Raw genomic sequence first — 18262 nt, 5'->3', positions numbered from 1 at the left:
TGATTAATTTCATTTGTCACTTATATGTTATTTACGCTTTGATATGTTTAACTTTTAGTTATTAAATTAATTTTAACTTTACATTTATCTAATGCGTTTCAATATCCCTCGATGTTATCTCATTTTTCCTATGTTTCAGTTTTGTGGATGGTGAATATAAATTGATCTGATAAACCTTTATTGTGTTCTTTCTTTAAGGTTATGCAAATAACTTTTAGAAACGAGATAACACAGCGGTCCTCTAAGGTCTGAAAATCAACCGGTGAGTACTCACAACATTTAGAGAGAGAGAGAGGCGCGTACCTCTCGTCGTATCTCGTATAGCTATTTATGATCAGAGTTCATGTCTACAAGGACTGCTCAGTAAGTGAAAGTACTTAATTGTGGTACTATTCATTAATGATACTGGTGTGTTATCCTCGTTAATTATGAATTGGGTTGAGAGATATCTCCCCGTAATTTGAAACGCAAACCAGGGGAGTGTGGAGTTGTTACGTAAGGCTTTTAGCAGTTTTTGACCAAGTAACAACGTTAAGCATATAATACAAGTCCACTATAAGTCCATCTTTTCGCCACAGTATATATATATATATATATATATATATATATATATATATATATATATATATATATATATATATAATATATATAACTAGATGTCAAATTTCTACTCTTTTCTAAATCCTGTTTTGTAGGAGATTTTTCACTTTTCGAAAGTTCGCCTCTCTGCTGCCCTTTTCTGTTTTTTTTACGATTATTGGCCCAGCTTCAGTCATTGTTATTTAACATAAGATCTTAAGCAACTTTGCTTAAATTAGAACAGTGTAAGAGGCAGAGTATTAAGCCAACTCTACACGCGCAAGAGCTTCGGCACTAATCACTGTACGTATAATCACATTTTTCCATTATAACCGTAAATGAAACATGCCCACGGGGCCACGACATCTTTTACCGTTCTTAATATAAGACTGATACTTCGTATAAACACCCAAGAAGGGTTGGAAAAAGGAAAGCCGGCTGTTGACGTCGTTGTTTCTAACTGTATTCTGTTTAAATCTTACAACAAACGATGAAAACAAGTTATCGGAAATTTTACAGGATCACAAAACAGTAATAATCACTTAATCTTAAAATTTCTTCTTCAACAATTACAAAGGCAAAGTCACTCAAATTAAAGCAATACAATAAAACAAATAATAATAATGCAGTATTTCAATAAACCTAGACTATCTAATCAAATTCATATTTCAAATGACATTAAAGAAAACGTTGAAACAGCAAATTAAATGGTATACTCAACTAAATAAACAAGTAAAGCTTTTCATAAAGTTAATTCCAACATTTACTATATCTCGTCCCATACAAGTAATAATGCGATATTGCTTTTTTACGTATGCAACACAAGCGTATCAAACTACTCATTACTCAGAGAACAAGCTTTCCTTGTAAAAGAAACGTTCAGGAATAGATCGTATTCGTTTATATATTCATGAGCGGAACCATAAAAATTGGTACTATTCCTGTTTGATTCATTTTCTGTGTCATAATTTCAATTAAAGAGTGAAACACGTCTCTGGTACTATATGGCTACGTTACTGTCACTGTATAGGCCACAAGATGTCTTTTAAGAAGGCTATTATTATATTATAAAGGTGAGAAACTTGGCTAATGTCCCTACGTTTTATTGCCATAATTTATTTGGGCGTCCCTACGTCCCTCCCTACGTTTCAAATATTTGTCCTAATGTCCCTAAGCGTAGGGACATGTCCCTGCACTTAGCAACTCTGGGCCGCTCCTCTTTGTTTTGAGAATTGCTCCGATGCTCTCTAACCTTATTCACATGGAACACCTCTGACAAAACTTTAGTAAATGGATTTCTTGAGCCAAGCTATTTTAGTATTTGGGGTCATTTGCATTGCATATATGTGTATGTGTGTGTTTTAGAATAAAGTGGGACTCTGCCTTTATGGAAGAAATTCACAAAATTACTTCAGATAAGATCAGCCACATGAAACAACTATAAAACGCAGGGCTGCCTAAGATAGCTTAAATTAAAGGGCGGCCAGGGAAATATTAAACGATGTCTGAATTATAAAGATCTAAAACCGAATGTCTCCCTACTGGAATCATAACTTAGGCCAGTCTGGCAGGAGATGCTCCTAGAAAGCAGACGCAAGTGGCTTAATGCTTAAGTGTTTTGATGCATTAGAGTCACGAGTTCCCAGTCCTTACATAATCTGTTGGTTTGAAACAGGTACAATACCCGACTTCAAACGATCCATTCAGGTGTATATCGCAGGGACTTTTACTGACTAGCGTAGTCCCTCGCCGGACTAGTGGTTTTCACGCTCGGCTACCAATCCGGTGGTCCCAAGTTCTAATCCCGGCTCGGCCAACGCGGAATCAGAGGAATTTATTTATGGTGATAGCAATTCATTTCTCGATATACGTAGTGTGGTTCGGATCCCACAATAAGCTGTAGGTCCCGTTGCTGGGTAACCAATTGGTTCCTAGCCACGTAAAAATATCTAATTGTTCGGTCCATCCCTAGGAGGGCTGTTAATCAGCTCACTGGTCTGGTAAAACTGAGATATACTTAACTGGCTAGCATGACGCTATGAACACTCGATGTTGTGATAACTTGATATTATATCATTATTACTATTGTGCATATCCATCCATGCCATTCATCATAGTGATTTCAGCCGTTTTCGTTACTATATGGTACATGTATGGACTTGGATCTAAAGCTGTCAGTTAATAGTGCTTTTGTGAATAATGTGTACTATATGATTCTCATCACGTTCGAGTCATGAACTCAATATTGACAGTTCATTCTTATTGTTTAATACTGGTGGTTTTACTACTTTTTAATGTTACGAATAATCAATAAGAATGCAAAAATTTGGCATTTTTTTTTTAATTCACAATATTTTTCTATTGTCTTTTTATGAGTTCAGATGTAGTTTCCTTAAGGCGTTTACGAAAAGTAATCAAATTCCCGAGAAACGAGTAAGCCATTTACTAACCATTTAATGTAAGAACCGAGTTCACCGTTTACTAACCATTTAATGTAAGAACCGAGTTCACCGTTTACTAACCATTTAATGTCAGAGCCGAGTAAGCCATTTAATGTCAGAACCGAGTACATTCGGACCGAGTCGCCCATCCCAAACAATGTCACTCCAACGTGACCCATGTGGGAACAATGTCACCTACATGAGTCATGTAACTGAGATATTGGTACGAACTTGAATGCCTGCTCACATAGTGCGCGCTTGATCAAGCACTTCTAAGAAGTATGTCTATGGAAATTGATTTTTTATTATATTGCCACGAGTTTGAGAGAGTTTTAAAACGAACAAAGATGCCACGGCCCATAAATATGCTTTGCGTTCAAAGGCGGAAGATAAATTTCTGGTTGATGTGAACGGAACTTTGATGATGACGGTGAAAAAGGAAAACAAATAATTAGTGATAACTTGACGACCAAAGTGTTTCTATAATAGTAACCTCCTTACTTAATAATATAAATAGATAGACTGACAGACGGACAGATAGAAAGATGGATAGACAGATATAACTTAATGGAAAACCAGCTGCTGTTACTTCTTGGGGCTAGGGGGATGTATGGGGGAGAGGCATGTTGAGTTTTGGGAGGGGCGGTTGCCACCCCCAGCACACAACCCCTTAAATGACGCCCTTGTCAGTGCTCCACATCCACTGCACTGTAGGAATTAGTTAAGGTTCTTTGCAGCATCCTTTAGGCCCCCAGCTGATAATGGGCCCAGAAGCATCAAAATTTTTGAAAAGGTTGAAAATGTGGGAAAGGGACCGACTCATATCCGTTAGATATATGCAATGTGCCTCCCTGCCGAACTTCTTAGTTCCAGAGGTCCTAGAAAGTTCCAGAGGTCCTGAAAAGTTCCAGAGGTCCTAGAAAGTTCCAGAGATTCCAGAGGTCCTGAAAAGTTCCAGAGGTCCTAGAAAGTTCCAGAGATTCCAGAGGTCCTGAAAAGTTCCAGAGTTCCTAGAAAGTTCCAGAGGTCCTAGAAAGTTCCAGAGGTTCCAGAGGTCCTAGAAAGTTCCAGAGGTTCCAGTGGTCCTAGAAAGTTATTCCAGAGGTCCTAGAAAGTTCCAGAGGTCCTGAAAAGTTCCAGAGGTCCTAGAAAGTTCCAGAGATTCCAGAGGTCCTGGAAAGTTCCAGAGTTCCTAGAAAGTTCCAGGTCCTAGAAAGTTCCAGAGGTCCTAGAAAGTTCCAGAGGTTCCAGTGGTCCTAGAAAATTCCAGAGGTTCCAGAGGTCCTTTATTCCTCACATCGTTGGACTGTGGAACAGTCTCCCTACTGAGGATGTGGTGCAATTGGAATTACTTCTTCAGAAGTTCATGCGAAGACACAATGCATTAATACCCTAAATCTATTGTCTTTGTATGTAAATACATTGTTTATTTATTTATGTATTTATTTGTTTATTTATCTTTTTCTTTTTCTAATTAAGTGGTATCTCTTCTTTCTGCATTTCCTTTTACCTCATCCCTCTTCCTAATGAACACCTTAATATGCTTTTGAAACTTGAATTTCAAGTCAGTGGCCCCATTGGTGGGCTTATCCCATATGAATAGGGTTCATCTTCTGAATAATAATAATAATAATATCTAATAATAATGAATAATAATAATAATAATAATAATAAGAATAATAATAATAATAAATACACATTACTCTCATCGGACAAACTGATGAGAAAAGCTCATTTTGAGCTTTCCCCTCGGCCGAGCCGAGATCAAAAACAGTAAGATTTCTCTCTCTCTCTCTCTCTCTCTCTCTCTCTCTCTATCTCTCTCTCTCTCTCTCTCTATATATATATATATATATATATATATATATATATAATATATATATATATATATATATATTATATATATATAATGTATTTATATATGTGTGTGTATGTGTGAAACCACCTGCCGGCAATTCATAACGAAAGTGACCCTGTTATCCCCGTCAAAGTCAATTACTCAACAGACTTTCGTTGTTTTACTTTTGACATCGAAACACAACAACACCAGAAACAAAACGCATACCTGAAGGGGGGCACAAGATATTTTGGGATAATAGCCCGTGAGAAGCAGCCATTAGGTACCGTTGGGTAGTTCCAATGGCGGCACTACAGCTGTTAAACTGTCCGCAGAATCCAAGTCAGGTAAAGCGCTGATTGCTGCTCCGTCACTAGTAATTGAATTCCTCCGCCAGCAGCACAGTAGGCGTCTCTCTCCCTCAAGGCTCTGTCAGGATGTCTAGAAGAAGAAGAGCAGCAGCAGCAGCTTCCAAGGAGGACTCCCAAGCCCTCGAATACGTTGTGGAGAAGATACTGGACAAGAGAGTCAGGGACGAGCAGGTGGAGTACTTCCTCAAGTGGGAGGGCTACCCCGAGGAAGACAACACCTGGGAACTGGCCTCCAGCTTGGACCTGCCCGAAATGATTCGAGACTTCGAGAGGAGCCGTCAGGAAGAACAACCCAAAAAGTCTTCGACTCAGAGAGAGAAGCGTCCCTCCTCGAATGACAAGGTCCGGACTGGGGTTCGACAGAGGGCTGGAGCCCGAGAAGATCCTGGGGGCGACCGAATTCCTGGGGAGCAACATGTTCCTCGTCAAGTGGAAGGGCGTTCCCGAGGCCGACTTGGTTCCGGCGAAGACTGCCAACGTTCGATGTCCTCAGTTGGTCATCCGCTTCTACGAGGAGAGGATCGTCTGGTTCTCTCCCGCGCCCGGAGGTGGTGGTGGTGACCAGGCCGGGCTAAAAAAGGTCAATCAGAAATGAAGGCTTTTAGTTGCTCGTTGTGTACCGCAAGAGGAATTGAACTTTGGCAAAGCGGTTTTGATTTGGAACGAGTCTATCATTCTGGGGATGGTTGTTTTAGACAGTTCCAGACCTTGATTTGTTTCAGAATTTATTTATTTGGCCATTCGTTTCAATATCCGAAATAAAAGGGCTTTTGCTGAACAGTATTATATTCGATTTGTGTTAATTTATTGTTTTACGAACGCTTTCATGTTTTACTTCATTTAGTTTATTTCAATTAAGGCAGAACTTGAACAAGCTAAGTTGTCCCTTTTAAGTGTATAGTAAGGGCAATAAATAAAGCTCCTCTGTTAAGGGTTTTTTTTTTTCTTTACCTTCAAACTACTTTAACAATTAGTAGTTAGCAACTGAAAGCACACTTCGCTTAGTTTTTTATGTTTTGGTTTTAAATGACAGATTTTACCTAAAAAGTAGAATGGCAATGTTTATTTTCATTCGACTTAAATAAATTAGGCTGTCAATATTAATTTTCATTCAACTTAAACAAAAGTAGAAATTCAGTTTTTTTTTTTTTTTTTTTTTTTTTTTTTTTACTTGAATAACAGCAGAATGTCAATATTTATTTTCATTCAGCCTAAATGAAAATGGAATGTCAGTTTATCTTCATTCAACTTTAAAGTGAAAAGTAAGTTTTTATTTTCATTCAGCTTAGATAAAAGTAGAATCTCCATGTCTACCTTTATTAATTTTAATTTTAATAAAAGAATGTCGGTATCTTCTACTATTTGAACTGATGAGAATTTATTACACAAAACTACTCCTGTTTATTATGTAACCAGATGTTAAAACAACTTGTGCTTATGGCTTCACTTCAAGGAATTTCGCAAGTGAGAAATTCAAACCGCTTAGAAAAAGCTTGTTTGAAGATTCACGTCGATTGACTGGATGTAGGTTATTTGGCTCCTCCACAACTACCAAGGTGACTCATTCTGACTGTGAAGGAGTAAGGACAATATAATTGTCAGTTCTTGAAGTAATTAAAAGCTGTGTGAAATTGCTTTTGTTGAGTAGGGCACAATATTATTTTATTGTTATATTATTCCGTTAAGTGCTGACAATCTTATCAGAACGCTATAGTATCATTGTTTGGGGGGAAATGTCTATCGTATTCCTCCAATTAGACCGAGTGGTACTTAATAGTCTGGGGTTCCGGGTTGCATCCTGCCTCATTGGGAGTCCATCACTTTAATCACTATGTGCGCTGTTTCTAGATCACACTCTTCTGTTTGAGGCCTGGAGCTACTTCAGCCTCTAGTTTTCTAGATCCCTTCTCAAGGATCTTTGGAATCGTGCCTAGTGCTCCTATGATTATGGGTACCATTTCCACTGGCATATCCCATATCCTTATTATTTCTATTTTCAGGTCTTGATACTTATCCATTTTTTTCCCTCTCTTTCTCTTCAACACTGGTGTCCCATGGTATTGCGACATCAATGAGTGATACTACTTCTTTATTATTATTATTATTTATTATTATTTATTAATTATTATTTTTTATTATTATTGTTTATTATTATTATTATTATTTTATTATTTGATTATTATTAGTATTTTATTATTATTATTTTATTAATTATTTTATTATTATTATTTTATTATTCGTTTTATTATTATTATTATTATTTTGTATTATTTATTATTTTATTTATTATTATTTTCTTTTATATTATTTTATTTTTTATTATTATTATTTTATTTATTTTTTATTATTTTATTTTTAATTATTAGTTATTTTATTATTATGATTATTATTATTATTATTATTTTATTATTATTTATTATCATATTATTATTATTTTATTTTATTTATTATTATTATTTTATTATTTTATTTTATTATTTTATTATTATTTTATTTATTTTATTATTTTTATTATTATTTTATTTATTATTATTATTTCAGAATGATGAAGCCTTATTCATATGACACAAGCCCACCAAAGGGGCCATTGGCTTTGAAATTCCAGCTTCCAAAGAATATTATGGTGTTCATTAGGAAGAGGTAAGACCGTAAGAGGAGGTAAAGGGAAATGCAGAAAGGAGAGATCTCTTAATTAAGAAAAAGATATTAATAAATAGATGAAAAAGTATTAAAAATCAAGAAGAGTATTCGGAAGTAATTGCACAACGTCCTCATGTAGGAAGGTTGTTCCACAGTCCAACGGTGTGAGTAATAAACCATTCAAGTCAATGTAATTCAGATGATCACTCATTGCACACCAGAATTCTCTGAAGTCCTTAGTTGCTGATCCTTGATATGCAGCGTTTTGGAAAGTTAGATCTGAAGTCTTGTGATAACAGCGTCCCCTCAGTCCATAGTTGTAACCCCTTCCATTCCTATTACTGTAGCTCCGCTCATATTCTCTTTCCTCCATCTTACTTTCCACCCTCTCCTAACGGTTGACTCATAGTGCAACTGCCTATTTTTCTTCCTGTTACTCCTTTCAGCCTTTTTCACTGTCAGTTTCTGTTTCAGCGTTGAATGACTCACAGGTTGCAGCCATTGGCCTTAATTTTTACATTCTAGTCTATCCTTGCGATGGCAGGGAGCCGTCTAGTGCCGATTCCCCTTTTCAACTCTCTCAGGCTCGTTGGGTTTTGTGTAATTTTGTATAACAAGTTGAGAGAGAAAAAGTTTCTCTCTCTCTCTTAGCACACCTGCATTCCTGCCTTTCAATTAAGTTTACTATATTATTATACTATTGCCATTTAGGTTTGTGCTATATTGGGTGTATAGTATACTTCGATCCCCGAGGGGCCAATGCTAAACACGGCGTCCCTAGGAGCTTCCGAAGTGTAGATAACAAGGAAAGTACCACCAAACAGTCTTTTGGCTTCTGTTCCTTATAAGAGTGAAATTTATCCTCAAAAGAAAACCTGATGAAAGTCGTACGCGCGCCTTAAAACTAGTAGGCTTGATTAAATGCGTTCCGGGCATTTCTGTGCGTTTGTTTATACTACTTATAAACAAGAACAGAGTTAAAAGCATTGTCTAGAGTCACGCTGACGCTACGCGATTCATTTTGTATCTTATAAAATCTCAAACGAAAAGATAAAACTTCGTACGTTTGCCAAGTAGTGTTAAACATTCTTGCATTTTTTTTTTTTTTTATAAATTTATTTACTTCAAATGCATACGTGTCGATAATTTTTCGAATCCACAGCTAAAGCTAACATTATTTTCTCTGGTTATACATTGGTATCATTTGTAATCTGTATGGAATTATTATTACTATTATAGGTCTAACAACAGCCCAATATGCAACGCAGCATTTTTCATTAACTGACGAAGCATTTTATTTTCTTATAAAAGTCCTTCTACTTGATTTTGGCGTATAATTAATTCCTAAGGTGCTGGAAGTGCGAGTGTGTGTAGATAAATTTCCCCACCAGAAATTGTTAGTATAGAAATGTGGGTGTTTTGTTTAATGGATTATTAGCATCTATACTGAACACCCATGGAGGTCCCGGAACAAAATCTCGACTGTATCACACTGTCACACCACAGGCCACGCTCACCCGTTGGTATCGGTGGATGCGTTCTAGCTACAGTAATACTTTCGTAATTGTATACTATTTTCAGCACGAAGTGTAGAAATAATCAAATATTGTCATTTAAAATTTTAGGACTGTAATTAAAGTAACATTTTAATGCTATAGAAATATTTATTTTTATCGAATTTTTATATATTTTAACATTTGAACCTAGATTTCATAGTTAGTTTTTTCTTTGGTCGAACGCATCGGCGCTAGATGAAACAGGGATCTTTGTTTTTTTTATGTATACGATAGATTTCACTCATAAAAATATGCAGTCCTTATTTTTTTTTTTATAAAATAAAATAAATTTTTTTACACTCAGAGAAGAGTTAAAAATGCGGCATGGTATATGTTGCTGGGGTCTTTTGAACGAGATCCAGTGAAGTTACGTGGTGTCAGTCTTGAGCGAGGGAAAGAATAAGATGATCGATCCCATTGGTAATTTTGCCTCCTTATGAAAACTTTCATAGATTGAAGGTTACTCAAGTCCATGCGCTCTATGGTAGGTGTTACTTTGGGGGAGGAGGTAGTTCAGGACCTGCTAGGTCAGGACAAGGCGCTCTTAGTCAGGTTAGTAAGGCAAGGTCTGGCTAGGTCAGGGCAGGATCCTCTAGGAAAGGTTGTTTTGGTAAGATCTTAGCCAGTGCCAGACCACGTTTCCGAAAGGAAATTAGGTTAGCCGACCTGCTTCCGATATTCAGTGTTACTTTGGGGGTCCAGGGTGGCCGAAGGCTCCTTAGGAAAATAAGGTCTGGTTAGGTCAGGAAACGTCATTCTAGGGAATGTCAATTTTGACCAATTTTCACTCTAGGTTTCCTCACGCCTACCATTTTCCATGTGCTCGGCACTCACTAAATACTATCAATTGCAGAGATGTCGGCGAGCCTTTTCTTCACGTCAATCTATTCAAGACTTGAAAAGCACTTTGTATTCATAGATATTTTACCGAAGTTCCCGCTTAAATAGAGGTTTAGGTGTAAGAAATACTTTTCTGTGAACATTTTTTGATCAGAGAAAAGGATACCAGGGTAACTTTATAAAATATTCCTTCCCGAGTTTTATTGACATTTCAAGAAGGGGGAATATGAGTTATTTTTAATTAATAACTGTACGTCAGTACTAACTAATATTTAATGAAATTTAATTATGCATTTAAAATTTGTCTATCTTGTTTTCCTCATGGGTTGGCAATAAGATTGTAGTCTATTTCCATAATCGTAATTATCGCTTTCTCCTGCCAATAAATTTTTAAATTGCATTTAAATCAGATATAAATTTAATCGAAACAATAAAATTCAGCACAATAAAATCAATATAGTAGAAACATTATTGTCACATCACAACAATCATATTTGTAATCACAATCACACTATCGACATTTTCATTGTCGTTAACATGACCGTTGTCATTTTTTTTTTTTTTTTTTTGTTAATCAATAACCCCAATAAGTTTCATTTCTTATTGTAGAAACCTTGCAAGAACTCTGGGTTTAGGTTTCAATTGCCCATTTCACAACTGAATGTTGCAGTAACGTTGGTCTGATAGGTTGCATTAACGTCAATGGTCGCAGGAATGTTACCGCAACATTGCAAAAGTGCAACGTTCACAAGACAAGCGCGCAAGATATACATTGGATCCATAAAACACATGGGATTTCAGCTCATTTATTTTCAAACAAAATAATTATATATCTGACAGGTTTACTGCAACCAGATTACCTCCTTGATTATTATGCCTGAATTACATACATACATACTACTACATACTATATATATATATATATATATATATATATATATATTATATATATATATATATATATATATATATATATATATATCCGAATATTATTTTCTAATCAAAGCTGTCTTAATTTTGCAATAACTTATAACGGAACCCGCCTGACTGTTGTGAATATTTCTTGATTCTTTTGAGGAAAATGTATAAATTTTACATAGAAATCTACATGGATTATGTAGCATGTACATATAGTACATTTAGTCAGTTTTAATTGTACTGCATTGTACATCAAAGAAACGTCAGCTTGAAAATGTATACTTATATATGTGATATAGTTTCACTACACAAGAAAACATACCATCATAGAACAATGGATGAAAGAGGCTTTCGGTCGAACATGGCCTTCTTCTTCCTGCCCTGAAAGCTGTATTGGGCCCAAAGAGCCTGGGTGCCAATGCTGGCCATCATTTTCCTTACCACTGCCCTCATGTTTGACTCCTATAGGTATATCTTTAAGGGCATTTAAGATCTGTAACAAGTGTATATTGCATCAGTGTTTGGAATGTGATACCAAGGTGCCATTCAAATTGCAGATTTACATCTATTTATTACAGTTAAAACAATTCATAAAGTTCTCGTTACTTACACAAGAGCTTCAGTCATCTGGACGAAAGCTCCAAGTGAGTGAAAATATAGACCTTTGTGTGAAAGAAATTAAACCTTATGGATTTCCATAGGTCAGGATCTAATCTACAAAGTTATATGTTTAAAAACTGTTTAACAGTACAACACTTCTACAAATTTCAAATGTAATAACAAAATTGTAGAAATTTCATTACCAGTTTAATAATAACACAAACGTCAAAATCAACCACAACAGCAAATTAGAGACAATCTAGCAGATGCTATTGGTCAAAATGTGATACATTAAACAGCCATTATGCTCACTTACCACAGCTTTCCTGAATGCAGGATCATCCAACCTCCTACACCAATCCTCAAGCGCATTCATGGTCTCCGCTGGCTGGTTAACTAAATCCCCCATAAAGTTGGTGTCTGCCAGCTCCTCACAATGAATCATAAACTCCATCTTCTCCATTAGCATGTCCATTTTTTTCTTAATTTGTTCCAGCCTTTCCCTTAAGTCTGTACAACAAAATGAAAACACCTGTTTACTTAACTGTTCAGGAAACTGTTACATATGCGGGAAACTTGTTTCGCTCAGTGGGAAGATCGAAGGAATATACTCTACAAAATTACAAGGGTAATTCCTTCCACTGAGTGTTCTCTAGTAGTAATTTAGTAAATGGTATAAAACGGGCTGTTAAGCACACAATTCTTCCGTGCGCCTAACGTGTTTTGTTCAGACTTGTGCCAGAAAATCCAAAAGATTATAATTGCTTGGTAAGCTTAAGTAGGCTAGTTAAATTCAGGTAAAAGTAATTTAGTAAATGGTATTTAAAACGGGCTGTTAAGGCACACAATTTTCCCGTGAGACTAAAGTTGTTTTCAGACTTGGCCCGAAAGCCAAAAGATTAATAAGTGCTTCGGTAAGCTTAAGTAGCTAGTAAATTAGGTAAATAGTAATTCAGGTAAATGCAATTAATCTAAATAGGACTATGAATAAATCAAACCAAGGCCATAAAATTCCCAGGGTAGTTCAGTTTGGTCCCAGAATTCAATTAAGTTCCGACCCGGTCAAAGTAAAATTAAAGTAAACTAATCCCGAATAGTAATGCTAAGTAAACAGACAGACCTAATTTCGACTAAATTTATTACTGCGTCCCATATTAATTATAAAAGCCTTTTTGTAAAAAATTATTCAATCTGAGTCTATTGCCTAATTAATTCTCACAAACTCCAATATTACAAGCCTAACTATGTAAAAGGGGCTTAAAATTTAGTCAAGGTAAAGAAAACAGTGTATTACGTCTTGAATAAGTAAGTTAAGTTAAATACGTAAGTTAAACGTTAAAAGACGAAACCGCTTCCTGACGAAAAGTCCGTTGGCTCAAATCAGCCGTCCAATAATGGGGGTTTAGTCTTTGTGGAAAATTAGTATTTGACCTACCTTCAAGTTAACCCAGTTTGGACACACACCTCTTAATTCATGTATAAACTAAAAACAAATCCTATATATTTAATCAGCAAACCCAGCGACCTCTAATCGCATTCGTGGAAATAAATTGGTACGTTGATAAGAAAATTAATGTTATTCCACTTACCGAATTTTTTCGTCGACCGATCAGTGACGAAGGCTGTTAAAAGTTTTGGTTGCAGATAAGGATATTCGGACAGGATGAGGTTTTAGGATAGGTACAAACAGGAAAGGAGATCATACAAACCAATTATTTAAAGGGTTATTAATTTCTAAAACCCTACACAACGTAAATTAAACTTAAGGGCGAAGTCGCCGAACTAGTTGTCGCCTTCTTCGCTCGCCGTCTGTTTGAACAAGAGCCCAAAAAACCCGCGCCCGACCTAAGCCTATACCTTGAAAAGGCCTATGTCAGGTCAATGGTTCTTATCACTCGCCAAATCAATTAAATAATTTCTTAAATAATTTGAAGGGACAGTTAAATCTAGTTATTAAATCTATCTATCAAATATTTTAAATGCTAAGTAAAGTTAATCAAGTTATTCAAAATATAATGTTAATTTTTCTGCAGAGCTTATACTAAAGAAAATGGGGTATAGTTACTTTGTAGCTCTTAGCAGTGACTTCGTAAAGGTTAGAAAAATGTATATGTCAAATAAATTTACAACAACATATTAGCATTGTGATGGTAATTGCTTCATACCAAAGAAAGATAAAGGGAAAGGAAAACGCCATTTTCGAGAAGTTCGGCAGCAAGGAGGCATTAGCGCATTGTGTTGGAGGTGCCTGTCTCATGATGGTTCTAGAATTGGCAGGAGTGTTGTGGAACTCGACAGGCGCCGACATGACGTGAGAAACGTCGCGATTTCTGATGCAATACCTCGTCTAGATTCATCTAAGAAGTTCCGGTAATCTCGGGAGTCTGTGACGCTCGCCGTAGGCCCCGCCCCCAGAATGCCGTATAAATATGACGGACGAACTAGGAGAAGAGAGAGATCATCAGTTAGTCACAGAGAGATATCCTCAGTAAGAGCCACAGATCAGATTATCAGTGAGAGATCATCAGCAGCAGAGATCATCCGAGAGAGATAAGAGAAAAAGGAACCGATGAAAGATCAGAAGAAAAGTCACTCGAGAGAGTTTGGACAAATTTTGGTCAAGCCATCTTCAGGAGTGGACGACAGAGTTATTTCGACGTTGGGGGAGACTTCAGAGAAGAGACGTTCTACTAGAGGTTTTGGGAAGTTCCTTGGGTATCAAGAGTAGACATTATTTTCTGCAATACGGAGTCAAGAAGATGTCGGCAATCGCAGTTCTCCTTTTGTGAAGCCATTGTTTTGAGTTTCCAAACTAGACGGCAAGTACTTCCATTACTTCACTGTTCCTCCAGTTCATGCAGTGTAAGATTCTATTTTTTTTAAGTAAAAAAGGAGATACCATTCTGCATTTACCTGGGTGGTAGGAGGGGAATGATCTCTGTGAGTATGTTGAGAAGAGAGAAAGAGAAAAGTATGAGAGAGATGAAAGAGCGGCTGAGAGAGAAGTAATTAAAATGCTGCAAGAGAAAGAGAGAGAAGCAATGAAAATGCAGCAAGAGAGGGAGGTCATGAAAATGCAACAAGAGAGAGAAATGTTGGTAATGCAGCAGAAGAAAGAGAAAGAGCGTATGCATGAGTTGGAAATTGTTCGGTTAAGGGAAAGCACTCGTAACAGGGGGTTGGGGGGGGGACAGCGAGGACGAAAACGAAGCTGATAGGTTAGGTATGAGTGCAGTGTTGAAATTAGTACCAAAGTTTGATGAGGAAGATGTAACAAAATATTTCATGTGTTTTGAGAAGTTAATGGAACGAGTAGGTTCTCCTAAAGAAATGTGGACTTTATATTTGCAGTCAGTTTTGAGTGGTAGGGCGCTTACTGTGTATAGTTGCATGTCTAAGGAGGAATGTGATAATTACGATATCATGAAAGAAACTGTTCTTAGCGCGTATAGGTTAGTACCAGAGGCTTACCGTAAGATATTTAGAAATTTGAGAAAGGATATAAATATTACGTATGTAGAATATGGTAAGGAAATCTGTAAGAAATTAGAAAGGCTGTTTTTTGATTGGATAACTTTGGCTAAAGTTGAGGATTTTGATGCTTTGAAGAACTTAGTGTTGTTAGAAAACTTCAAAGATAACGTATCCCCTGAGATTAAAACTTTATGTAGAGGTGTTGAAAAAAAAAGTGAAACTTTTTTTTTCACTTTGTTCTTTCTAACTTTGAGTGTAGTGTCCACCCTTTATGGTCCTTGATTTCTACTCTTCGCTCGTTTCAAAATTTTACGAGTGGGTTTTTTTGGGGGAAAAGTTTAAATTATTTGTAATGGTTAGTTCGTGCTCTTGCTTTGGAGACTCATTCAGTTTCAAAATGTTACGTTTTAAGTTTGGAAAAGCATCAATAGTTTTGCAACCATAAAATTCCTCCTTTAAAATGATTAAATTGATACTAGAGTTTTGAGACTGAACGAAACCTTTAATCCACCTCAAAAGTTTACTTCTAGTCCCAGCGTTTGAAGACGAGTAGTGCATTTTGCACTCAGCAGCCGAGAAGGGCGGGTCAACTCTTCAGTAATTTTCACCTATCCAGCCTAAATTTTATCATGAAGCATTAAGTGACTAGTGTGACCGTTGGTCGAGGATGATCCTGCTTGGAAGTGCGTGCTCTTGGATTGCTTCTTTTTTGAGGCGGCTACTATACCATGGAGTTACAGCAAGTTTACATCGACTCGTGAATTAACTACGACAGCTGCAATTGACCTAGAGAGCTTGCTTAGAGTGGAGGTAAGTTGCAAACCACATTGATGCTTGTGCCTTGTAAATTTCACTCAAGTTAAGCATTCATTGAATGAATTGTCTCCTTAAACCTGACCTATAAAAAAAAATCATCCAAAGGACCAACCATATTGTTTTTATTAAAATTCAGAATTTATTGCCGGTTTAATTACTTTATATTTGTGAGGTGTCGGTTTTATTTTTGCTCGTTCGAGTTTCATATTTGTCCGATCTTCATACAATTTATTATATTAATTGGCAATTAAATATTTCTGATATATTTTTCGTATATTTGCTCTCTATTAATAGAGCGTATTTATCGCATATTTATAGATCCTGAAGGACTTTTTTGATATTGGGGGTTATTAGTGAGGTCGCATCATCGGTCTTCATAGGGACGGATACCTCGCTTCAATGACAAGAAGCAATAAGACAACCTACGATCCTGAGCAATTTTCTCAAACCAATACATGTTTCAGTTAAAGTTCTGTTTATGTAAAATAAATATTAAAATCGCTCTTGATTATAATTTTTTATTGCCATTTGATAAAATTTTTAAACTTCCAGTATTTTGAAAAAGAGGATAGGCGAGAAGTATCTTTTGCAGGAGCAACTAAAATTAGTAAGAAACGAAATGATCCTTCGTCTGGTAGAGTACAAAGCAGTAAAGGTTTAGTCTAGTAATGAGGCAATGCGAGTAAGTGACTATTCCTGTTATACATGCGGAAAAACCTGGTCATACGTCTAAGGTTTGTAAGAGTAAAATGGCATTCTACTGGCTCAGAATTAACTTGTTTCCGATGTAATGGGAAAGGGCATTTAGCGAGAAATTGTGCAGTAGAAAGGAAGGACGGTAAGAAACCAGTATTGCTATTTAACCTTTCTTTCGTCAAGTAGGAATGGTGTGATGAGATAAACTAGGAAAATATTGGTGAATTTCTGTCAAAAGGCATAGTTTCCTCTCTTGAAGGAGTGTTTTTCAAGGGAAGGGTGGTTCTCGCTTCGAGACGCAGGAGCTGCTGTCTCACTGATTAGGAGAGAGAGAGTGCCGAACGGGGCAGAAATCAATATGGAATAGAAAGTCATGTTAGGTGGATTTCCTAACACTTGTGTTCTTTGTCCTTTGTTGAAGTTGAATTAAGAAAGTCAGGTAGTGTCAGGAGAAGTGAAACTTGCAGTAGTTGACAGTTGGCCCGTTGAAAAGGCGTTGACATTCTCGGTAATGACTTAGCTTTATCCAGGAATGGTGAATCCTGTTGTGAGGGATATTCCAGTGCCTGAAATGGTAGTAAACTGGGTCGGGTTTAGATCCAGACATAGACTACGGTCATAATTTGTTCGTGGATTCGAACGAGTGTGATAGAGGTAGCGAGGTTGATCTTGGCATGAGTGTGGCTGAGAGACTGGACTCTATCGATGTTGACAGTGATAGCCAAGAGGAAGGTGTAGCTGTCGAGAGTAACGTAGTAAATATACCGGCATCTAGTCCTAGTTCCAGTGATGAATTAGGCTCTAACGTTTCGATAAGGATGAGCTAGTCAAGTTGCAGAGAGAGGATGAGACACAACCCCAAATTTTTTAATGTGAGCTGGATGATGATCTCGATGATGTGTGTAAGGAAACTTTTTGTTTAAAGGACGAAGTTTTGTGTCATAATGGTTCGACCGAAGTCAGGTAGTAAAGGGGAAATCACCGAACAATTAGTGGTTCCTAGGAAGCTTCGTGAGCTAGTTTTGAAGCTAGCACACGATGAGCAAGGACATTTGGGAATGAATAAAGCTTTCAAGTGTATTAGTAGGGCATACTTTTGGCCTAAAATGAAAAATTATGTAAAGAGGTATGTTTTAAGCTGTCATGAATGCCAAATTGCCGGGAAACCGAATCAAGTAATCCCCAGAGCTCTGTTGTGTAATATTCCTTCAGTAGGCGAATCTTTTGAGAATGTATTTATCAATATGGTCGGACCTTTGTCCTAGAAGTGGGGAGGGTAGAGAAGATTACAAACTAATCTTTAGTATTATAAAAACAATTTAAGAGATGTTTGGCAAAAACTAGCGAAGGAGAACGAAGCACGAGAGGAAGTCAAGGGGAAACTGAAGGGAAACATGATCTTAGAGCAAATGAGAGAAGTTTGTGAGTTTAGTACTAGTCCAAAAAGAAGGTTCCGCTCTACCTTATAAGTTCAAAGGTCCTTTTCAGTGTTAG

This window comes from Macrobrachium nipponense, chromosome 34, assembly GCF_015104395.2.
Source record: "Macrobrachium nipponense isolate FS-2020 chromosome 34, ASM1510439v2, whole genome shotgun sequence".
Classification (NCBI taxonomy): Eukaryota; Metazoa; Arthropoda; class Malacostraca; order Decapoda; family Palaemonidae; genus Macrobrachium; species Macrobrachium nipponense.
Note: the sequence above shows the minus strand (reverse complement) of the source record.